Source organism: Pithys albifrons, chromosome 9, assembly GCF_047495875.1.
Source record: "Pithys albifrons albifrons isolate INPA30051 chromosome 9, PitAlb_v1, whole genome shotgun sequence".
In the NCBI taxonomy this organism is placed as follows: domain Eukaryota; kingdom Metazoa; phylum Chordata; class Aves; order Passeriformes; family Thamnophilidae; genus Pithys; species Pithys albifrons.
In genome coordinates this window covers 35410800-35434590 of record NC_092466.1, presented here as the reverse complement: position 1 = coordinate 35434590, position 23791 = coordinate 35410800, and positions in this window count along the sequence as shown.

Here is a 23791-nt window from a genome sequence, read left to right as displayed (position 1 = left end):
GACCCGGCCCCGCAGGGATGCGCAGGGCCGAGCGTGTGTCCATCTCCCCGCGGGAAGCAGAGCGGGAGGACCCGGCCCCGCAGGGATGCGCAGGGCCGAGCGTGTGTCCATCTCCCCGCGGGAAGCAGAGCGGGAGGACCGGCCCCGCAGGGATGCGCAGGGCCGAGCGTGTGTCCATCTCCCCGCGGGGAGCAGAGCGGGAGGACCCGGCCCCGCAGGGATGCGCAGGACCGAGTGTGTCCGTCCCTGCGAGGCTGCTCCTTCCCTCTGGAGCTGCGTCCCGAGGCGAAACTGGAGACGAGTCCCACCACAGCTCCGTGGCACCTCCCGATCCTCCTTTCTCCGCCTGCATCAGCACCACTCCTGCCACCTCTCCAGCGGCTGGAGCCACATCTACTTTGCCCATCAGTGAATGTTCCCTCCCGCCTCCAGCCCGCGCCGCCGCTGCCATCGATTAGCGCCCATTCTCTTCCCCAGGCTGGAAGCGAGAGCGGAATGGGCTGTGTTGGGAGTCCTGGCAACTCTGTGCTCGCCTTGAAGCTGGGATTGCCTTCCCACCCCTTTCCCTCTGAACAGAACCTATTTAATGCCCCTCCGCCTCTGACCCCTAAACGCCGCTCTCTCCTCGCTCCCCATCTCGCTTCACCAGTGACTTCTCTTCCCCGGAGCCACCTCCCCACGCAGCAAAGGCCCTGGAAGAGCCAGGATGTCCCCGCCAGGCTGCTGGACGCAGAGTGTGGTTATTCCTGGAGCCACAAATCCTCGCAGCTCGTTCCGCGCGCGGGGAGCCGGGGCGTGGGGCTGGTGTTAATGACCCTCTGGAAACGGAGTGCTGGAGGCATCTCCTGGCTTAGACACAGCAACCAAACGGATGGTTAGGCGAGAGCTCTGGGGTGGAATGTGCCATCTTTCTCTCTGTTAAGGGCTGCTCTTGAAACCTCTTTTGGGGGTGAAAATCGATGCTGCTCTTGCAAGCATCAATGGACCCTCCTGTGCGGGACTGTGGATGGGCTCCAGCCAAAGCACTGCAGGGTTGGGGGGGGGAAAGGGCAAGAAGATGAAATACCTTGTAGCTGATCACCTGGTAAAAGCCATCACTGCTGCTTCTGCAATCTTTGAACTTGCTATTTCTTACCATTAATTATTAATTATCATTGCTGTGCTGTTTGTATTTTGCAGGAGCCTTCACTGGTATGCCCTGCCATGGAAAACTAATGTTGGTTACACTTCGTGAAACACTTATTTGTCTTTCTGGAAAGAAAGTGAAGTTGTTAAAGTGTAACTGTGGTTGTTCTGGTTTTTTTTTACATAAACAATCTCTTGCACCTTTAAAAATGTTTTTTTTTTTTACCCAGTGTCCCAGATCTGTGACCCCCTAAGTCTCTAGAAAGCCAGTTGTGTTCAGCTGGTTTTTAAATGAGCAAGGAGCCTTGGCACAACCCCTGTGAGGGCTGGAGGGGTGCAGGTCCACAGGCAGGGATGAAGTTTATTCCTCTCTCTGTCTCGGGACTCAACTCCCAGCTCTCCTTAAGGCAGGGATGATGTTGGTCGCTGCTGCTTTTCTTATCACCTGCAGCTGAGCCCTGATGGGATGGGAGGGATGGAGCAGCTCCAGCAGCATCTTGTGCTTCCTTGTCCTCGAGTGCCAACACTCCTGTGATGTTGGCACCTCGTCCATCACTGCAGGGAATGTGTAGGTGAAGATACTCAGGGGGAAGATGGGGCGCAAGGAAGGAGGGAACTGCTCTTGGGGGAAATGATGTGCCTGGAGAGTGTGGGGGTGTGGGATGTCAGCTGGTCTGCTCCTGGACTGACATACAAGGTGTGGCTGTGTGAGGCTGTCTCCAAAACAGGAGCTGAAGAGGAAGCCTCAGTGTAGCAGAGCATTGTGATGTGGAGCCCAAGAGAAGCACCAGAAAACAAGAAGGAATAATCTGGTGGAGTGTGTCGTGGAGGAGAGAGGATGGGGCTTGGGCTCAGAGGAGCCTTCTGGGGATCTCCAGTTCAATCTTTACCCATGCCATGCCAGTTGGGAAGCTACTTCATGCCAGTGCTGCAAGCTTGTGCTTTCCAGTGGCATAATTGGAATCAGGTGGGATGGCTTTCCTGGGATGTCAGACCACTGAGTTCAAAGACCTGCCTAGAAAGGCCCTTGACCTCCAGGATCCTGCCCCTTGCAGACAGTGCCTGTCCCCAAGCCACTGAAAATGTGGAGAGGGAGGGGGAAAATCCCCTTGAGTGCCTGCAGGTCAGTGTCCTTCCAGGAAAAAGAGAGAGGGGGGAATAATAGTGTTTGGCTTAGGCTGGAGAACAAACACAAAACCTCCCCAACTAAACTGCCATCTGCAAGAGAGGGAAAGGGGAGAGCATGTTTACCATGGCAGGCTCAAGGCTGATGCAGGCTGTCAGAATTATAAAATATTCTTGGAATTGCTAAATGTTACAGACAGTAATTCCACCTCGGAAAGTCTCCCAGTGCAAATGAAACCCATTAAACAGCGGCTCGACACCAAGTGAAACTGGGCATGGCTGTAGGAATTAGCTGCTCTTTGGTCCCAGTTTATGGGGAATTGCTCAAGGATGTTCTGCTGGATGGTCCAAAGCCTGGTCAGGAAGGCTGTGCTGGCAAAAAAAAAGGCTGGGCTGGCATGGAGGGGAAGTCAAGAGAGCTTGACTTCCCTTCAAAGTGGAAACCACACGAAGCCTTCAAACAATCTGCAAGGGATGGAAATAGCAAAGAGGGAGCCACGGATGTCAGTGGGAGGCTGGGAGCTGTTCAAAACTGGCAAGGAAGTGGAAGGAAATGAGAAGGAATGTTGGGCCACTGGGATTAAAGGGAGAAGAGAAATACCACCCTCTCCCCTTCCTGCTGCCAGGACAGCTGAGCCTGCAGGCAGGTGGAGCTGGTTCATGCTGGGTGGGGTTAAATAGTTGGGGTTAGACCTTAGAAGACAAACTGCATTGGGAAGAAATTCCTCCCTGGGAGGGTGGGCAGGCCCTGGCATAGGTTGCCCAGAGAAGCTGTGGCTGCCCCATCCCTGGGAGTGTCCCAGGCCAGGTTGGACAGGGCTTGGAGCCACCTGGGCTGGTGGGAGGTGTCCCTGCCCATGGCAGGGGTGGCACTGGATGAGATTTAAGGTCCCTTCCAGCTCAAACCATTCTGGGATTCTGTGAGATAAATTGACCAGGAAGGTGTTAGAGGTTCTTAAAGTCAGAAAAATCTCCCTTGGGACCCTGTGCAAGTAGGAGAGAGGCAAAGCACTGTAATTCCCTCCCATGTCATTATTTGAATGTAAAACTGCCTTAGGCTTTGGATAAGTAGCTCCTGGCAGCTTTGAGGAAGACTGAGGAGCTCTGAGAGCTACCAAGCCCCACTGTGGGGATGTGGCAGCTTCCAGAGAGGCTGCAGCAAGACAGCTCAAGATGCAGAGAGACCCAAGCCCTGGCAGCAACGAGGGGGGATATTAATCCTGCTTGATGGGCAATAATGGGAAAATATCCTCTCTGCTCATGACTGGCAGGTTTTAAGCATTGAGTCTCGTGTGGAGGGGATGTTTGGCACCTATGAAGGCACTACATGTCTCCTTCAAGGCAGTCTGAATGTGGGACACCCAAATGTGTACATGGCATGTATTAACAGGCTGAAAACTGGCTGGTGAGTCAGGACATCCCTCTAACTGAAATGGCCAGAGGGTGTGACTCCCATAGAGAGAGTCTGGCCTGGACTGATTCTTGGCCATGTGCTTTTCTTTTTTTTTTTTTTTAAGAAAAGTACTAAAAGTTTTGGTGGTATTTGCATTGCACTTCTGTGCTGCTCTGGGGGGAGGGAGGAAAGCCTTGCCAGCATCATTTTCAGGCTTTTATGAACTCTCTTTGTGCTGATGAGCTTTTTCCAGTGCTGGCCCCGTGGCAGAAGTGCTGGTTGGTCTCAGTGCTGGGGTTGGCCAGGCTGTGTCCAGCCTTGTGTTGCACAATGGCCACGGGTCCTTGGTCACTGCTCAGGCTCCCTGTCCCCAGGCACAACTTCTTCCCATATCCACACACCACTGGTGGTTGTTGTCACTTCTGTTTCACCCCACTCTGGCAAAGAGTCCTTTGGAAATTGAAAAAAGTGGTAATGTAAATAAGAGGTTCCACAGGAATAAAATTTCAATAGTGCTTGGAAAAGGTGTGGGGGGCAGAATTGGTGTAAACGCTGCTGGGGCTGCCTGGTTTGTCAGCTGCCACTGCTGAGGGCAGCTGTGGAGCTGAATAACAACCCTGGGAGTGAGCCAACCAGATGCTGTTCTTAAAGAAAAAAGTAAAAATGAAAAGAGCAAGAGCAGCCCTGCCAGGGTGCAAAGGGTCCAACATGTGCTGATGGCTGAGGCTGTGACATGGGGAGGAGCAAAGCACAGGCTGCTGCTGTCACAGATACCACCTTGGCTGCTGGAAGCCCATTCTGTGGCCAACCTTGGGGTCCAGCCACAGAATGTCATAAAATTCCAGAATATGCTGAGCTGGAAGGGACCCACAAGGATCATCCAGTCCAACCCTCAGCCCTGCACAGGCCCGTCCCCAAGAGTCACACCCTGTGCCTGAGAGTACCAGGTAAAAAAGCACCCAGGTAATAATAAATCCCGCAGCACAACCATCAACACTTAAATTTGTGGTTTATATTCCATGAAGAGTTTGGAAGTCTTGCTTAAATCTGTTCTCCCTTTGAAAAATCAAATCCTGCTCAGAGGGCGACAGAGTCTGACCTTTCTGAACTGTGACTCCCTATGAGCAATCAAACCACTAATGATGGACACATGGCTATTTTTGGATGTGGAGTTCCTCTTCCTTGGTTTGTTGTCAGTTTTTCTTGGGTGAGTTTGGCCCTGGAGATCTGTGGGGTGTTTTTTTTTTTTCTGAATTTGGTAACGGGGATCAGATTGGGGCACTCCAAATATCAGCCTGGTTTGCTGCCGGATTCAACAGAACACAGAAATGTTTTCTCTCAGAGGGAATTTGGGGCAAAGTAAGGGTTTGCCTTTCAAATATAGTAATGAAAGAGGGTGAAAAGTAACAAAGAGCAACAGGCATACAGATAAAAAGCCCAAAATATTCAGAAAATTTGTAGTAAATCGTGTGCTGGCTGCAGAATTATTTTCTTGCTCAACCCTCTGGTTTGGTTTTGGCAGTGAGGGTGTAGACTGGACTTGCTCTCTGGGAGGCTGTCAGGTCTAAATCCCACAGAGATGCTTCCAAAAAGAGTTTCTCTTTAGTGGGAAAGCTGATGCCACTTCCTGAAGACATGCTGTGGTGATGTGGATAGCCCAGAGGTGGGATAAGCTCATGTGACAAATTTGAGGCATGGGATCCATTTGGGAAGTATGGAAAGGGAAAAAGGGGTGGGACAGGGGTATAAGGAGAACAACGCTGGAAAAGGGATCTGAGGTCCCCCAGTGCAGGGAACTGGTCTGGAGGCAGCAGGGAAGGTCAGCCCTGCCCAAGGCAGGGGAGGGCAGACTCCTGGAGTCACAATGGTTGGGGTTGGGGTTGACCTTAAGGATCATCTCCTTCCACCCTCCTGCCATGGGCAGGGACACCTTCTGTGCTTGTCACTGGGGATCCACCTCTGGCTACTGGGAGCAGTTTGGTGCCCCCAGTACAAGAGAGGCCCCTGCACACTGGAGAGAGTCCAGGGCAGAGTCCCATGGAGACTGGGGAGGGGGAAAGCAGCCCAGGGTCTTCTTTCAAGGGAAGAGTAAATGTCTGGGGGCTTAATTTTCAGGTGGCAGCTTTAAGGTTTTGAAGTGGGCATAAGGCAATCCTCCCTGCAGTGCATGTTTCTCTTCCCCCAAATCTAAAGAAAGCTTTTATCCCCCTTGGCACATCTGCCAGAGGTGCTTGCAAGCATTTGTGCACAGCTGAGGAGCTGAGGTGCTGACTCCAAGCCTGAAGGACTGATTTGATTTGGAAACTTTCAAAGCCACTTACTTTCCAACTGTGCCAGTTGTGCTCATTTATTAACTTCCTTCTCCCCCTCATTTACTGTGTCTCAGATGTTCACACCCAGGAAATGTTTGCTTGCATAACTGAAGCTTTTGCAACTTCAGTGCTCAGTGGTAACTTTGGCTTCTAGTTATTTTATTTTAATTTTTTTTAAAGGTGTGCTCTGCAGCCTCTGCTGTGTGTGGAAACCTATAGTAATAATGTGCTGTTCATTCCTGAGTAAAACAGATCCCTTCTCTTCATCCAACAGTTCTGTGTAGCTTGTCTGGGGTTTTTTTAGCGGGCTGACAAAGCATTTGGAGCAAAAATATGAAGAAATGACTTGGAGCTGGGCTGCTCCATGTTGTTTTCTTGAATTCACCTGTTTCATTTGGGCCATCAGCATTGATTAAAAGCCACAGATAAAATCTGTGGTAGCCAAGTGCTCATTTCAAGATCATTTGCTGCAGGCCATAGGAGAAAAAAGTAATGATCAGGGATTTATACTCAGGGAATTATCCTGCCATGTTCACATAACTTCAGTATGAGGTTTGGAGGGTGCCAAGTGAAGGCTGCAAATGGCATCCTGTAAAAGAAACCCCTCAGTGCTCCCTGTGCAGACAGTGGGACATGAGGGGTCTTGTCTGAGCACTCCGAGGCAAACATTGTCTTTGCATCCAAGTGGGGACACCCAAATTTTGAGCCGATTTGAAGTGCAAATCCCAGAGGCTGGAGGGTCAGGGGGCTCTGCTTCCACCTCTTGGTGAACACGGAGAACAGCCACGGAGCCACAGGTCCGTCAGGCAGATGCTCACCTGGACACGGACAAAAGAGGCTGAGGGAGGTCTTTGTCCCCCTTCAGTGCTGCAGTGGGTGGAAAATGCCACGCCTGCTCTGGTCCTTGGCAGGAGCAGACTCTGGTCATGGGGAGGTTGCCCAAGCCCATCTCAGAGCTCCCAGGCTGGAATTTGCTGCTGCCTGTCCAAGCGGGATTAGCAAGTTGTGGGGGAAGGTGTCATTTCCCAGTGGATCAAGGGAAAGAAGAAATGCCCTGTTGTCTGAACAATGAACACACCGTGGGAGCCACAGAGAGCCACCAGGCAGGACAGCCTCTGCTCCAGAGTGAGCCTGGGGAGCACCAGTGGTCTTCTAATGGAGCCCTGATGTTGTGTTGTCTTGGGCAGCACATGGAGAGAGGGAGATAGGCTGTTGGACTGGTGCTGTCACCATCTGCTACAAGGCTGCCAGCGTGGTTGGCTCCTGAACCCTCTCTAATCCAGGGAGCAGGGCAGATGCTCCACTGTGGGCCTAACTCATTTTGAGACAGTTACAGCTCTTGCAAAATGTTAGAGGAAAATGCCTTCAGGATTGAACAGATCTGAGGTGTCACCCAAAGCACGCAGCTCTTTGCTTTCTGGTTGATTGCAATCTCAAAAGAATTGATGGTACAAAGATATGAGGTGAGTCAGGGGAGATTGGGATCTAATGAGGTGGTGGAACTGATGCACTGCTGAGAGAGTTACTTGGGCTTTGCTGGCTCCTGGTTTAATAGTTGTATTAAACTTACCACCATGTAGTGTGTGGGCAGGCCCTGGCACAGGGTGCCCAGAGAAGCTGTGGCTGCCCCAGCCCTGGAAGGGACCTTAAAACTCATCCAGTGCCACCTCCTGACATGGGCAGGTACATCTCCCACCAGCCCAGGGTGCTCCAAGCCCTGTCCAGCCTGGCCTGGGACACTTCAGGGATGGGGCAGCCACAGCTTCTCTGGGCACCTGTGCCAGGGCCTGCCCACCCTCCCAGGAAACAATTCCTTCCCAGAGTATCCCATCTAACCTTACTGAACCTGGAGGGTCTGGAGCACAAGTCTCATGAGGAGCATCTGAGGGAGCTGGGGGGGCTCAGCCTGGAGAAAAGGAGGCTCAGGGGGCACCTTCTGGCTCTGCAATCCCTGCCAGGAGGGGGGAGCTGGGGAGGGTCGGGCTCTGCTCCAGGGCACAGGGACAGGATGAGAGGAAACAGCCTCAGGCTGGGCCAGGGCAGGGGTAGGTGACAATGTCTGCCTGGAAAGGGTGGTCAGGCCTTGGCAGGGGCTGCCCAGGGAGGTTTGGAGTGCCCAGCCCTGGAGGTGCCCAAGGCAGGACTGGCTGTGGCACTCAGTGCTCTGGGCTGGGGGACAAGGTGGGCATCGGGCTCAGGGGGGGCTCAATCTTGGAGGGCTTTCCCAGCCTTAATGATTCTGTGATTCTTATTTGGTACCTTTTTAAATTTTTAACTTCCCCCTCCTTCCCCCTCCAACCCTTTTCTTTTTATTTGGAAGGAGTCTGGGTTTTTTTCTTTTTCCAGTATCCCTTGGTGTCCACAGCAGAAGGAGCAGCCTCTGTGGCAGCTGCCGAGGGAGCAAGACGTGCAGCCAGAGGAACGCCGTGTCCTTCCTGAGGAACAAAGCTTGGCTCTCGTGGGGCTTCTTTCAGGTGGCTACATGTGTGGTGGAGGTGCCATGAATGACTCACAGATGACTGCAATCCTTAAGGCTTCTTACACGGGGTTGATCTGAGGTGAAAGGAGAGAGAGAGAGAGAGAGAGAGAGAACTCTTACATGACTCTGTGGGCTGGTTCTTGGAGGGTGATAGAGAAGTCACTTGCCTGTGAAATTCTCCCTCTGGCAAAGCTTAGGCTAACAGCAGATTATTCTCAGGAGTTCTTCAGTTCTTAGTGACCAGGGACAGCACCCAGGGAAGGGCTGGAGCTGTGCCAGGGCAGGGACAGCACCCAGGGAAGGGCTGGAGCTGTGCCAGGGCAGGGTCAGGTTGGATCTCAATGAAAGGCTCTTCCCCCAGTGGGTGGTGGGCACTGACCAGGCTCCCCAGGGCAGTGGGCACAGCCCCAAGGCTGCCAGAGCTCCAGGAGGGTTTGGACAACACTCTCAGGAACAGGGTGAGATTGTTGGAGTGTCCTGGGCAGGGCCAGGAGTTGGACTGGATGATCCTTGTGGGCCCCTTCCAACTTCTGTGATTCTAAACCTGAGAAAGCCAAGATGACCAACACACCCAGCCAACTGCACATTTCCTGATGTGTGTTTGAAAGCAACCAAAACCTTTATTTAATGTGCCAAACTGTTGTGGAAACACCTCCAAAACTCCAATGTGGCTTGTGTATCCAGGCCATCCTTCAGCTGCTTCCACAGGAACTTTATGTCTACAGGAGCTCTGTCTTCTAGCTTGCCCTTGTCTGTTGTTCATATTTCTTTTGGAGGACCAGAAGAGTTTCAGAAGAGCTGGCTGTGGTTCCTGTAGTTGTTCGAATCATGGAATCATGGAATGGTTTGAGTTGGAAGGGACCTTAAAGCTCATCCTGTTCCAAACCCACTGCCCTGGGCAGAGACACCTCCCACCAGCCCAGGGTGCTCCAAGCCCTGTCCAACCTGGGCTTGGACACTTCCAGGGTTGGGGCAGCCACAGCTTCTCTGCCCAACCTGTGCCAGGGCCTGCCCACCCTCACAGGTTTCCTTCCCAATATCACCTCTAATCCTCCATCTATCCCAACAATTCCTTCCAAATATCCCATCTAATCCTCCATCTATCCCAACAATTCCTTCCCAAAATCCCATCTAACCCTGCCCTCTGGCAGTGGGAAGCCATTTCCCTTGTCCTGTCTCTCCAGGCCCTTGGAAATAGTCTCTCCCCATCTTTCTTGTGGGCTCCCTTCAGGCACTGCAAGGCCACAGCTGGGTCACCTCTCAGCCTTCTCTTTTTCCAGGCTGAACAATCTCAATTCTCTCAGCTTTCTTTGCAAAACCAGAGTGAAGAAAATGATGCATCAGCTCAAGATTCCTCCGTGTCCTGGGGCAGGAGCTTTGGAGATTCCCAAGGTTTGAGTCTTCCTGAGTTTCCCGAGGTCTAAAATTCACAGCTGCCTTCAGTGACTTGGACTTCACTTTGGTGTGTGATGCCAAAGCTCACTCTGGGTGATGTTGCAATGTCCTTTGGGCTGTGGGAGAAGAGAGCCCTGGAAATAGGCGTGTTTGAGCAAGTCCAGCTTTGCAGCTTGCCTTTGCTGGAGCCTGACTTCCTTCCTTGGACAAAGCCAGAGGTTTGTGGGCTCTCGGAACATGGCAAGGAACCAACTTGGCACACGGGAAGGAGAAGGGCACGTCCCTGCTCCAGTTGCATAAAAAATGTCAGAGCATGTGGAGAGGAGATGGAGGGAGAAGGAAGACACAGTTTATTTGCTTTCCTCCCAAGCGCCTTTTGTTTCTGGTTTCTGAGAATGATTCCAAAACTGCAAGCACGTGGGGGAAATTTCTGGGGTCCAGTGGAGAGTTGGGGTCTGAACCTGTGACATCTGGGGCATGGAGATCTTCTGGTGGCCAAATTTCTTGGTGCTTTAACACAAGGAGCAAAGGCAGTGGGTGTTGGTTGTGGTCATTGGCATTGCTGGTTTCCAGGGTGAAGGAAGTGCCTTTCCTCAGGCAGAGCTGTGCTCACCTGTGCTCATGTGCTGAGGTGCCACAGAGCTGGTGTGTGATGGGTCTTCATCACTGCCAGCCACGTGATGACCTGGCACAAAACTAGTCCAGCGTGGGCTCTGTGTTTTCCAGGTTCTGGCATACTCAGGGTGGTGCTTTTGAGCCGTCACGTGGAGTGGATGTTCCCTTCCAACAGCAAGCATGGAGATTGGTGTAAGCACTGATCTCCAGGAGCAGAGGCTTTAGAACAAATCATCAGAAGCCACAAAATCTGTTGTAAGATGGAGGCTTCATGTTTTCCTTATCCCTGTCATTCCAAATGTGGAAGAGGAGTGATGTCATTGTCATAGAATCATAGAATCATAGAATTAATTGGGTTGGAAAAGACCTCCAAGATCATCGAGTCCAACCCTTGGTCCAACTCCAGTCCCTTTACCAGATCATGGCACTCAGTGCCACGGCCAAGCTCAGTTGAAAAACCTCCAAGGATGGGGAATCCACCCCCTCTCTGGGCAGCCCATTCCAATGCCTCAGCACTCTCTCTGCAAAGAAGTTTTTTCTGCTCTCCAACTTCAATTTCCCCTGGCAGAGCTTGAGCCCATCGTGCCCCCTTGTCCTATTGCTGAGTGCCTGGAAGAATAGACCAACCCCCACCTGGCCAGAACTTCCCTTCAGGCAGTTCCAGACAGTGCTGAGGTCACCTCTGAGCCTCCTCTTCTCCAGGCTGAACACCCCCAGCTCCCTCAGCCTCTCCCCACAGCACTTGTGCTCCAGTCCCTTCTCCAGCCTCGTTGCTCTTCTCTGGCCCCGCTCCAGCCCCTCAATCTCTTGCCTCAACTGAGGGGCCCAGAACTGAACACAACACTCAAGGTGTGGCCTCCCCAAGGCAGAGTCCAGGGGAAGGGTCACTGCCCTGGGCCTGCTGGCCACGCTAGTTTGGATCCAGGCCAGGATCCCATTGTCCTTCTTGGCCACCTGGGCACACTGGTGGCTCCTGTTGAGCTTCCTGTCCCTCAGTCCCCCAGGTCCCTCTGCCTGGCTGCTCTCCAGCCACTCTGTGCCCAGCCTGGAGCACTGCAGGGGTTGGGGTGGCCAAAGGGCAGGACCTGCACTTGGCCTTGTTGAACTTCATCCCATTGCAATCAGCCCATCTCTCCAGTCTCTCCAGATCCCTCTGCAGAGCCCTCCTGCCTTCCAGCAGGTCGACACTCCCTCCCAACTTGGTGTCATCAGTAAATTTGCTGATGATGGACTCAATCCCCTCATCTAAATCATCAATAAAGATGTTAAACAGGACTGGACCCAACACAGACCCCTGGGGAACACCACTGGTGACTGGCCCCCAGCTGGATGCAGCTCCATTCACCAGCACTCTCTGGGCCTGACCCTCCAGCCAGCTCCTAATCCAGGAGAGGGTACACTTGTCTAGGCCATGGGCTACCAGCTTTTCCAGGAGTATATTATGGGAGACAGTGTCACTGTGCTCTTCCCCATGAGGAAGAAACGCCTTCTGTCTGCTGGGAATGGCAAACAATGCTGGCAAAGGGAACATCAACAAGGCTGAAATCCCAACACTTGTGTTTCTAGTTGACTTTACCAAGGCTCCCCTTGCAGATGCAGGGCTCTGCAGGCTCAGGTGCTCTGCAGAAACAGAGCAGAGTAAAACCCCAGCCCCCAAAAGGTTGGAGCCATGTAAGACTCTTGGAGATCATGTCACAGACATGCTGCTTTGAATGGAAAACAAGAAATGTAGAGGCCTCTTTTTCAGCTGCAAATTGAATTTCTTCTGTCTTGTCAACGGCTTCTGGATGGCCACCATGGGAGGATCCCTTTGGTGAGGCAAAAAGGCTGCAAAAGTAATAGGAATGAGCGTCAGCAGCTGAAAGGCTTGACTGAGGCTGGACAAGTTTGCTTTGGGTGGGAGCCAGGTCCTGCTGAGGTCTGCAGGAGTTTTGCTCTTGGCCTTCAGTGGGGCCAAGCCTTCACCCTGGGAGATCATGTCCTGAGGAAGAATTTAGTCTAAAATAATTTTCAAAACTTGTCTTGTTTGACTCACATCCAAGTGGGGTTTTTTGGAGACTGAGCAGCTTTGTGTTTCTGATCGACTCGGGTTGCTCCCCTTGACATCTCCTAAGGATAAGCTCTCAATGGAGGGCCAATGGGAACAGGCCTGAGCCTGAGTTCCTAAACCAACCCATTCTTCGATCATGTGAGTGTAGGACTTGTTGGGTGTGCTCTTAAGTTGTACATTTTTGAAGGGAGCTGTGCCTTGGAACAGCCACATCGGAGCCATGGCCAGGATCTGGAGCATCTTTGGGGGATCCTTCCCTCCCCTCTGCTGGTGTCCTCTCAAGCAGCTTTTTGAAAGAGAAAGAAGAGAATGATGAAGAAGAGTTTGGTTCCTACTGACTGTTCTTACTCTTTGGGATGATTTTCCCCTCTTTTTCCAGAACATGGTGGCAGGAAAAGCAACTTGTTCAATTCACAACCCTAAAACCCCTGGAGATGCAAGGCTGAGTTTTCCCCTTGTTTTTAAGACCTGCTGTGGAATCACACTTAAAGAGTAGATAATTACCAAGATTTAAGGCCTCCAGAAGTCCATTAGTTCCACAGCAGAGCCTGAGAAATTAGATTCATTTTTTCACTAAAAAGAGTGTGAAATCACTTTAACAGGTTCCTTTTGGAAAACTTTGAAAACTGTCTAAGAAATAGATTTTAAAGGTGTGATTTCTGTTGCACTTGGGGCTGTCCAGCATGGAGTGCATGACTGAGAGCTGGAAAATAAATTAATCTGTGAATCAGTGAGTGCAATGCAGGGACTATCAACCACCAAGAGGATCCTTTAAACCTCTTGAACTGGGCTCTCTAAAAATGTGGGTTTGTGTGGGGAAGAATAAGAAAAATAAAAGGAAATCTTGAGAATTTTTTTTTTTAATTTTTAGAAAAATAATTCCTTTTTTCCTAGGAGAACTTTCATTTTCTCTGCCCTAAAATAAAGCAATGATATGGTCCTACTGTGCCTCAGGCTGTCCATTTGCAATAAAGGAAGAGCTAAAAAGCTGGATCATCTGGAAGCCTGTGCAGAAGGAGCATGCCAGGGCACTTTGATGGGGAAGAGCATCCTTTGGATGTATTTCTGAATGCTGGTCAATCCACTGAGAGCTTTTATTTTTATTATTATTATTTTTGGGAGGAGTTGATGGCACCTTCTCAGAGGCTTTTCCTGCGTTCCCCACTCCTGGTTGCTTCCTTCCTGTTTCATTACAGGCTGAAAGGGAGCCCTGGGATCTGGCATTTCTCCCTGGAGTAGCCCATGAGTAGCACCAAAGCCAACTCTGGAGAGCAGAGCGGGGGTTTATTTCAGTGTTGATTCCCTGTCTGGTTTCGGTCTCACCTTCCCCTCGCTCAGCCTGGCAGGGGTGGTGATGGGCTCTGCTGTGGCAGATGATTGCCCAGAGTTTTGGAGCTGAAATTGCAGCTGGGATTGGTATTTATAAATTATATCCATGTGTTACTGCAATTCTAATATTTCTTCCTGCTACCCAACGGATCTCGTGTGTCCCACTTTGGAATTGCTGCTCCGGGCAATGAAAGCACAAAGGCTGATGGCACAACCTTGACCCCACGTGGTTTTTATCAAATCACAGTAAGTTCTTCCTCCTCTTTCCAGTCTCTTGTTTTGAGAGTCCTGGTTCCTGTGATTCCAAAGCATGGAGTGAGAAGTTTTCCATTTTGTTGGAATCTGAAGGCTTTTTTTCAGTGCTGCCTCTGTGATGAGCAGAAATTTGCCTCCCTTACTTGGAAAAGGGATGAATTTCCAGCACATGCAGCATTTCTCTTCTGAGGTTGTGTGCTCAGATGTTCCAATTCCAACCCTGGATGTGCTGATGCATCCACAGGGAAACAAGGCAGCAAATTTTATTCAAGAAATGTTGGAAAAATCCATTTATGTTTTCCTTTTTAATTGTGGTGGTGTTGTCAGTTGGACTTGATGATCTTAAAGCTCTTTTCCAATCTTAAGGATTCTGTTTCTATAATTTTTTGGTGGGAATTTTCATGCCACAAGCAAGACCAACCCCACCTCCTCAAAGACTCTCAATGCTCCATGCAAACTCCATGAGGAGACGATTCTTGAGGCATTTTGGGAGGGTGGTGGAGAGGGACATTCAAAAGCTGTTACAGCTCTTTGAAAAGGGCAAGTGCCATCACTTTTTCTCCTCTCAACATGGCCCATTTAGAAAGTGCTGAAAGACTAATGGGCATCCCAGTGTGGTGGATATTTGTGCTGCTGCTCTCTCCAGCCATACCTTTTTACAGTGCTGCATAAGGCACAATCATCATGGAATTTTGCATGATAATTGATCTGACCTGTATCACTCTGTTCACTTTAGCAGAGCTCGTTCGAACAGCTTGAGATCAGGACTTCAAACATGGTCCAGTCAGCAGAGGGGCCATAGAGAGCCTGACTTCACAGTGGGGGTGAGGCACAGTCTGTCTTGCCCAGTCCAGTTTGTACTATTTATATGCAGCACATGCTCAAGGCTGATACTGGTTTTGTTTCCCTTTGTCTTCCATCAGATGTGATGCAGGGAAAGCAGGTGGCTGTCTCTGTCCACATCAGCATCCTTGTTCCCTCCAGCAAGGCCAGCAGGCCTGGAATGCTGTGGTTAGTGGCTCTGTCCATGTTGTATGGGACTGGAGCTGGACAAGTGGATGCTGAAGGTTTTATGTCATTGGCTGGTCGTGTGCAGGGCTAAGGGTTGGACTCAATGATCCTTGTGGGTCCCTTCCAGCTCAGCACACTCTGTGACTCTGTGATCACCTGCTTAGACTCATACAGAAAACTGTGGCAAACCCTAGTGAAGAAAAACCTGGAACTGCTGTGCTAAGCCTGCTCCTGTATTTAGAGGGGAGAAATCCCCCTTTGTTGGTCTCCAAATCTCCCCTTGTTGAAGCCAGAGCTTTGCTCTTCAGTTCAGGCTCTCCAAGGAAGGCACAGCAGTGACAGGCTGTGGACAATTTGAGAAGATTAGAAACTGTCCTACAAGATTAGGAAGCTGCACAAATGGGCTGTAGCTACTTTCTCTCCCAGTGCTCTCAGCTGCAGCTGAGAATCTAGACCAGACTTTATTTTTGGCAAGGGGGAAAAATAAATCTTCTTTGATACTGTTCAAAAAAAAAAAAAAGAGGAAGAAAAAGAAAGTAAATGTTAAGCCCTGAGCCTTGAGCAAGGATCTTTTCTGCTGTAGAGCAGCAGTGTTTTTAGAGCGGAAATCCACTTGCTTTGATTGCTGATGGGGGAAAAAAAAACAAACCTAAAAGGGATTTATTGTGAAATAATGGATTTGATCCCTGGTAATCCTTTCTTTGGGATTAAACTTGGAATATTATTTTTGTGATCTCTGGAATTAGACGGTGCTGGCGTAACAAACCAAAGCATGTGAGTCTCGCTGCAGGAGGAGGCTGAGCTGTGAACAGAGCCCAGCGAGTGCCTTGCATGGGACAAAGCAGCTGATGAGTTTACAGCTCTATTTTTGATTGCACAAGGCCTACAGGCAAACACAAAACCCAGCAAAAAACCAACCCCAAAGCAGAGAAGACCCCAGACCCTCTCTTCTTTGAAGCTGAAAGCTTGGCCAAGGCATTGGGACCTCTGAGGGCTGTTGGGTACAGCTGCTTACCTGAGTATTTCTCACCCATGGGATTTCAGGAGTTTGTACCCACTCCTGTGGGTGTGACCATGGACTTGAGATGTCAAATATTGGTGCAGATTTGCTTGGTGCAGATCCTCGTGTGTGGCCACAGGAAAGAGATTTGGCAAGCCTGGGTTTCTGTGCCCAGATGGTGCCCACATTCCCAAGCTCAAGGTCTCCCAACACATGGTTCATTTGGCCCAACATGGGCTGAGAAATCTTCCTGGGCACATCATTCCTGGGCCTATTAAAACTGGAGAAGTATGAAATGTGCTGTAAAACCTTGGTATGGAACTTTGAAGTCCCAAACCTTTCGCAGAAAGCTGCTCCAGGGAGATTCTCTCAGTTCCCCTGCCAAATTTCAGTGTTCTGCACTCATGGTGGGGCATGGATGGCTTTGAAATGGGGGGAAAGTTCTTCTGTGTTGTGGTTTGAACCAGGTGATGTTCACAAAAAACCCAGAACACCCCAACAAAAGCTGTGGGAGGGAGAGCAAGCTGTAAGAAGGGGAAAACATTCATTGCTGCCCCTTTCCTGCATTTACTGCTGGACTTCTGGTCCCTTCTGGTTGCAAAGGTCACTGAGCTTTGACCAGGCTCTCAGCCTCACCCTCAGCTGTCACCCTGGAGCAGCACCAAAAGTGGGGGTGAAGAAGCAGCAGGGAAAGGAGCCCTGGAAAGCCCCTCGGGAGCAGGGGCCACATGGGTGTGATGCCCTGTGCCAGCTGCTTCTCCAGGGTCTTGGCAGCCACCTGTGGTGATTGCACTGCTGTGCCAGGGGCAGCCCCTCCTCTGGGAGCTGTGGAGACCCCCAAGACAAACAAGGAGCTTCCCAGGCCTTGTCTTTTCTGGAAAAAAAAATGTTCCTCCTGGAAGCTGTGATGGCTGTGTCTGCTCTCCACATTCAGAAACACAGAGTGCTTGGATTCCCATTAAAGCTCCTGCTGCTGGCTTGGGGATCCTGCCAAAAACCCACTGGTATGGACTTCTTGAACCTGTAATCCTCTAGGAAGCACTCAGTGACCACAGCTCATTTTCCAAAGGCAAAACAGCCTCGTGGTTTTTTGGGGGAAAAAAATTGAAAGGTGAAAAACGTGTTAATCCTTTCCATTTTCGGTGCAGGGAGAGCGAACTACCTTTCCCAGCAGCAGTGTGATATTGAAGGGATACAAGGAACTTGGAATAAATCCTTCTTGGCTGACGTTCGGGAGCTTTTCTGGAGTCCACTGTGTGTGATTGTGGCTGCTGACAGAGCCGTGCATGGGCACAGCGCTCCGGGATGGCACCGCTCCGGGATGGCACCACAGCGGGATGGAACCGCTACGGGATGGCACCACTCCGGGATGGCACCACAGCGGGATGGAACCGCTCTGGGATGGCACCACAGCGGGATGGAACGGCTCCGGGATGGCACCACGCTGGGATGGAACCGTTCCGGGATGGAACTGCTCCGGGATGGTACCACGCTGGGATGGAACCGCTCCGGGATGGCACCACAGCAGGATGGAACTGCTCCGGGATGGCACCGCTCCGGAATGGCACCACAGCGGGATGGCACCGCTCTGGGATGGAACTGCTCTGGGATGGCACCACAGCGGGATGGAACCGCTCTGGGATGCCACCCCTCCGGGAGGGAACTGCTCCAGGATGGCACCGCTCCGGGATGGCACCGCTCCGGGATGGCACCGCTCTGGGATGGAACCGCTCCGGGACGGCACCACTCCAGGATGGCACCACGCTGGGATGGAACCGCTCTGGGATGGCACCACTTCGGGATGGAACCGCTCCGGGATGGCACCGCTCTGGGATGGAACCGCTCCGGGATGGAGCCGCTCCAGGATGGCACCGCTCCGGGATGGCACCACTTCGGGACGAAACCGCTCCGGGATGGCACCGCTCTGGGATGCCACCACTCCAGGATGGAACCGCTCCGAGATGGCACCACTCCAGGATGGCACCACGCTGGGATGGAACCGCTCCGGGATGGCACCGCTCTGGGATGGCACCGCTCCGGGATGGCACCGCTCCGGGATGGAACCGCTCTGGGATGGCACCACTCTGGGATGGAACTGCTCTGGGACGGCACCACTCTGGGATAGAACTGCTCCAGGATGGCACTGCTCCGGGATGGCACCGCTCCGGAATGGCACCGCTCTGGGATGGCACCACTCTGGGATGGCACCGCTCCGGAATGGCACCGCTCTGGGATGGCACCACTCTGGGATGGCACCGCTCCGGGATGGAACCGTTCCAGGATGGAACTGCTCCGGGATGGCACCACTCTGGGATGGCACCACTCTGGGATGGAACCGCTCCGGGATGTCACCACTCCGGGATGGAACCGCTCCGTACCCCTCGGGCACAGCCTCGGCCGGGAGCTCCCGAGAGTCACCGACCGACCGACGGGGTGGTGTCTCCCTTGAAACCCTCGGGAAAGGGCAGGAAGGGAGGCTCAGGTGTCCCCTGCTCTGGGTTGTGTTGGGGCACGGCTTTGCTGAGGTTTGGGCAGAGCTGGTGGCTTTGCTGGTGGTGGGCGCTCAGCAGGACCCCCAGCTCCAGACCCTTCAGCTTTCATCCACTGGCACCTCCCGCTGCTTCCTTCCCTTTCAGCCATGCTGTGGACTTTTTCTGCTGGAAAACGCTGCCGTCGGATATTCCCTGGCCCTGCCTCGCTCCCGCTGCCTTTCCCCGTTCCTCCCACGCGTGCCCTTGGCCGCAGCGCACCCTCGGCAGCTCTGTGGGCAGCGCGGAGCCGAGGGGGAGTGGCTGACGTGCTGGAGAGCAGCGCATCGGCCCCGAGGGACCTGCAGAAACTCGGGGACTCTGCCAACAGAAACTTCCTGGAGCTCGGCAGCGAGACCAGTAGAGCCTGGGGGTGGGAAAACCCCATTCCATAGGTCCAGGCTGGAACCCAACTGGCTGAGCAGCCCTCCCGGGGAAGACCCGGGGGTCACTGCAGATGCTGTGGTGAACATAACCCAAGGTTTGTGCCTACCACAAAGAAGGCAAATCACACCCCGGGCTACCTTTGTCACAGCAGGGGTGGGAGATCAAAGGATATTGTCATTCGCTCTATCCAGTACCGTGGAGGTCACATCTGGATACTGTATCCTGTCTTGGGCATCACCCACTGAGGTGGTGCTGGCAGTAAATCTGCAGAGGCAGAAGGTGCCAAAGGTGCTGATGGTTCCCATGGGCTCAGAAAGAGAGAGGATGAAACCACAGAGGATGGATCTGCTGGGAATACATTCATGGAAGATAAGTCTGCATGGAAAACCTCTAATTATACTGGGATGACCTCAAATTTGGCTAAGGACCTGAGCTCCAAGCTGCTGGAGCTTTCTGGGGATGTACAGCCACCTGCTTGAGATGTTCATCAACCACCAGTACCCCATGGCAGGGGATGGAACTGGCTGATCCTTAAGGATCATCCAAACCATTCTGTTATTTTTTGAAAAAGAAAGAAAAGAGTGTCCTGTGCTTCAGCCAAGTGGCCATTGACTTCTGGTTTTGGAAGCATGGTGGGTGGAAGTATCTTCTCAGTTCAGAAAAGTTAGTTCCTTTCATTCGACTACAAATTAGTCCCAGAGCATTCCTTGCCCAATATTTACTCAATGTGACTAAGCTGGGATGGTATTAAAGAGAGGAACAGGCTGGGGGGTTGAGGCCAGTTGCTGCTGCAAATTGCTTTTCCAATTCCCAGCAGATGTCCAAGTCACTTGGATGTCTGTGAGACGCTTCCATGTGCTCTTATGTGTCCAGGGCCTTCACGTGAGTGTCTCCATGTTCTGGGCATGAGATGCTGAGACACAGGAGGAAGGACTGGAGGTGACCTGGAGTCAAAGCGAGCACAGGTGGGACCCTGACTGATCCCACTCTGGACTGGGATGAGACATTTCTTAAGCCACAGTGGAAGCATCTCAGGTGGAGCTCTGGAAAAGGCCCAAGCTGAAGACCACAACCACTGCCAAGTCCCCACCTCAAACACAGCCCCCTCTGCTTGTTTTTCCCAGCAGAAGAGAATCAGCCCAGTTTGGTTGGCTGAGTATCAGGCAGAACCTTCTTCCTGCTTGTTTAGCCTGCTGAGCATCCATCAGGTTTTGGTAGAGGGATAGTGGGAAGGAGGCCCTCACATGGTAAAGACACAAGAAGACATTTTTAGTTGGGGAAAAATGAGAATATCTCCGTGTTTTTTTCCAGCTCTCTTTCCCCAGTAAGGATTCCTCCTCTCCTTGTGTGCTTTGACTTCAGTGCATAAAAACTGATCCTTTCTATCTTCCTGAGTCTTCCTCAAAGTGTGGCTGTAAGTTTGACTCTATCACCATAAGGAATCACCCCTGAACTGAGGGGAAGACCAGAGGGGCTGTCCTGTCCCTCCTCCAGTGGATCCCTACCATAGAGGTCACTGATCCCACACCCCACCGCCATAAATCAGGAGGTGCCCATGGACATCAGCTGCATGTGCCAACCTGGGTGTGAGGTTTGTGTCTGGAGTTCTTTCCCACCCTAGGCACAGTGTTGGTCTTGAGGTTGGCCCCAGCTTGCAGGAAGGGCTGGATGCTGGGTTTGCCAACAGAAGACCAGGAAACTGGCTGGATGCCAGTTTTGCCAGCTGGCTGTGAGGGCTGAACTCTGAGAGCCTCTTTGGATGGGCTCCCTGCTTCCTTATGGCATGGGAGAGGTGCCAGTGGGAATATCTGTACTCCAAGGGATGTATGTGTTTGGGCTGTTGGTAGACACAGCCTTGCTGAAACCAACCTGTCTCTTGTGCTTTGAGCTCTGGAAAAGTTTTGAGAGCCAAAATCTAGAGAAATATTACTTTGGTTTCCAGAGAAACCTTTATCTTTGGCCTGTATTTCTACCTTCACTTGTTTGGCCCCTCCCACATGAGGCAGTGGTTGTTTGGTCCAGCTTGATGAAAGGAGGAGGAGAAGCAAAATCTCAGTGTTGTTCAAGGAGAAATAACACTTCAGCATCATTATTAGCCCCCTATTGTCTCTGTTTCCCTTTCACTACATCCAGGACAAATAAAATACTATGAGCAGTTGCTTTGCATTCTTTCCATTCTTTTTTCCCCCCTTCATTGTGAGTCAGAGTGCTGAGGTTCTTGGAGAGGCTGGAAAGAGGAGAGTGCCTGATTTCCACGGGCACAAAGAGCATCTGGACAGAGTTACAACAAGCAAAAATTATATGTAGTGTTTATGGTTATGAAGAATCTCCATTTCTTGACCATATGAGGCATTCACAGATTCTGTAAGAGAGAAAAAGGGCTCAGCTTTTTTATTGGATGTGACTGTGATAGAAGAAGAGAACCAGACCAGCAGCTGGAAACATGTCCCCAGTGTTACCATGAGCTCCCTGCCTCAGGCATGTGGACACGTGTCCGGGGCCAGGCATGTCATCTCACATTTCACCTGCCCTGGAAATCACAGGAAAACATGACATTTGGGTGACAGGAGGGGAGCAAAAGCACGGGGATGAAAGGATGACCCTTGGTGGTGGATTATCTCTCCCTCTCAGCTCAGGCTGGAAGAAGATCCCAGGAACAACATGCCTGAGTAAATTGCCTTCCTGGGAGCACTGAGACTCTGCCTGTAAAACTGGGTTTAAACTCCAGCTGGAGATGCCATTGCCACCAGCTAAGGGGAAGGGCACTTCTGTTTTCCAAAGGGAAGGCTCCGTTTCATCCAAGGAAAGACATTTATGGCTCCAACCAAGTGATCTGAGGGGTGCCAACCTTTACCATCTCAGCAAATCTGCTCATGGGCCAGGTCCCAGGGCTCTGTGTGACTGTGATTGGGTGAGCACTACGAAGGCAAATGAATTACGTTGTGAGATGATCATCCTCCTGTTTTATATCCCTCCATCCTGCCAAACAAGGTGCATCAGCCCAGCCAGTGAGAGCCACAACCACTTCCAGCTCAGTCCTTTTTGCCCTGTTCTTGCTGCACACACCAACAGGGAGAGGCCACTGCTGCTCCATCCATGATTCATTTCTTCTGCTATTTGGTGTGAAGGTGCATGGTCTGTCTACAGAAACAGGACTGACCTGTTCCCTTCACTGCTTGAAGGGATCCTTTTGCCCCTTTCTGTGATCAATTACAAAATATCCATTTATTTATTTCCTTTTTCCCACTGCTTATCTGAGTTAGTGCAGTGTTGAGTATTATCCTGTTTCCAGTAGAGGTAGGTGTGGTTTCTACTCTGGAAACACCTAAAAGGAATTGTTTTTAATTAAAAATGACCTAATAGAAAAGGAGTGTGGGCACTGTCCCACCAGCACATCGATGACTGTCCTGATCCTTTGAATGTCTCAAAGCACAGATACCACATCTAAAAATAATAGAGGGAAGCCAAAAAATCCCTGTCAGGAAAACTACATGGCCTTAAGCCAGGGGGGCTCTTGATTTAGAGTCTTTTTTAGCATCAGTTGAAGAAAACACAGGAGAAGAAAACAGGTACTTTCATTGAACTGGTGAGTGGCCCAAACTGTAAGATCCATCTCTAAATTATAAAAAACCCCCAGGGCTGATGGTGTCAGGCTGCAAAATGGCATCAGCTTCTGCAGTGGAGCAGCCAGGAGGAGACCTCCTCCAGTCTCCACAGGCTTTTGGGAAACTGGACCTGAGCCTGCTGACCTCGAGGTGTGTTGTAATCACTGATGTTGTAAACCCTCCATGGAAAGCAGCAGGTGTTGGAAAGCATTTCTTCATTCTCCCAAATTGTCCTCCCTTTTTACAAAGAGTGAGAACCCAAAGAGTCAAGGTTTAGTTTCCATTACTTGTTATTTGAGGTTTACTTAGTCATTTTTCTTGCCTAAATGGAGCTTCTGCTTAACATTGCCTGATAGAGCTCATTTCTTGCTGTGGCCCCCTCACCTTGGAGGCAAGGTCACAACTTGCTGACTCTGCTCTTTCCCCCACCCTCAATCACACATAAAAGAGTTTCTCCAACATACCTGCATCATGAGCTGATTCTGATCATCAGGCTGATTAAAGAGGCTTCACAGAGAGAAGGAGGCAGCCACAGGGAGGTTCTGCTCTTTTCAGCCCCATTAGCACAGGAACAGAACAAACCACAACCTGCCAAGCACTGCAGGCAACCCGAGGGGTGATGTGGAACCCTCAGCCCGTGAAATGTGAAGATACAAACATGGGATAATGGCACAGGGGGAGTAAAACTTCATTTTGAAATGAGCTCCTCCCTTTGGGCTGCAATGGAAGGAACATCGACCTGCCAGGGTAGACCTTGGCATTAAAACAAGCATTCTGGGATGTTTCATGAGTTTGGTAAGGCCAAGTGCTGGTGCTGCACCTGCGTCATTGCAAACTCCAGGATCAGTCCAGGCTGGGATGAGCAGATGGAGCAGCCCTGGGAGAAGGACTTGGGGGGCTTGTGGGGGAAAGGCTGGACATGGCCCAGCCCAGAAACCCCCCGTGCCCTGGGCTGGTCCCACAGCGTGGGCAGCAGGGCAGGACAGGGGGATTCTGCCCCTCTGCCCCCCCAGGTGAGACCCCACCTGCAGAGCTGCTCCAGCCCTGGGGCCAGCACAGCAAGGACATGGAGCTGCTGGAGAGAGTCAAGAGCTGGCACCAGGATGGGCAGAGGCTGGAGCAGCTCTGCTGGGAGGGAAGGCTGGGAGAGCTGGGATTGTTCAGCCTGGAGAGGAGAAGGGT